At 36.8% G+C, this 1,135-nt stretch overlaps 1 non-coding gene across 1 annotated transcript; it reads left to right on the top strand.

The window, feature by feature from the left end:
* Window positions 1-545: 545 nt before the first annotated feature.
* On the top strand, window positions 546-619 carry Trnaa-ugc (transfer RNA alanine (anticodon UGC)). Its single transcript has one exon. It is a non-coding gene; the product is annotated as a tRNA-Ala (tRNA).
* Window positions 620-1,135: the final 516 nt, after the last annotated feature.

Raw genomic sequence — 1,135 nt, 5'->3', positions numbered from 1 at the left:
AACTTACTTGATTTAATCTTTTCTCAGTATAAAGAAATAAGAAATATTACATGCAGAGACAAGTCACGGGGGACAGTCTTGCCTAAAAGTTCTAGCTTAGGAAGACCAAGGCAAGGGTCTACAGCTCACAGGAAGAGGTTGCACTTGATTAAAACCAGAATGGGGAGCTAGGAAAATGTGCCCATGTGTCCCTCAATGTGAAAAAAGTTCTGGAGAGACCAGAAGAAAGGAAGCAGAGTTCCCCAGTATATGTTAGTGAGAAGTTACTAACCAAATGAGGGCAACAGAAAAGAAATAATGAGTATAATAGTTCCGAGGAGATTTTATGGAATTTAAGAACAAACAATTCCAGAAGCACCAAAAACTTGAAGGAAACCTATTTTGGCTTCTTCTGCATTATTTCTGGTGAACTCCCGAGGGACAACATTAACCGAGAAGAGAAGTGATGTCAGGGATACATAGCAAGATGAAAATATCTTAAATGTATTATACTGTGATCAGCTGAAGTTGAACAGATCCCACAGAAATATCCAAATCGTGGGGCTGGGGATATTAACTCAGTTGGTAGAGTGTTTGCCTTGCATGCACAAGGTCCTGGGTTCAATCCCCAGAATCCCCTCCCCCTAAATGAAATATCAAAATCCCAGTTCAGACCTGACTACCAAAAATAACATGCACTGTGAACCTGACAAAGAGGTAGCCTGCTCGCCTGGCATTTGCAGGGCGCTGGGTTCAATCCTCAGCACCACATAAAAATAAAATAAAGATGTGTCCACAGAAAACTAAAAAATTAATATTAAAAAATTCTCTCTCTCTTTAAAAAAAAAAAGGCTTGAGTATTTAAACTCACAATATACCTTAACAAAAGTCTCAGTAGTGAAATGGGAAAAAAAAAGTGACAGGATACAATGCAATGACTGATTGTATATGTATCTACATATACATATGTTTGCTAGTTAACTATTTTTTCTTATTTTATAGCATACAAATATTATGTGGGCAATTAATTGTTCTGTTAGTACATTTTTGTCATCACAGTGCCATCAGTTTCAACTTTAATATGTCTCTTTCTGATTTTATGAATAGAAGGGCAATAATCAACCCCAGGTGAAAATAATTACTCGGACATAATTTT

Source organism: Ictidomys tridecemlineatus, chromosome 5 (assembly GCF_052094955.1).
Source record: "Ictidomys tridecemlineatus isolate mIctTri1 chromosome 5, mIctTri1.hap1, whole genome shotgun sequence".
NCBI classification, from domain to species: Eukaryota; Metazoa; Chordata; class Mammalia; order Rodentia; family Sciuridae; genus Ictidomys; species Ictidomys tridecemlineatus.
This window is presented reverse-complemented; position numbering and strand designations above follow the sequence as displayed.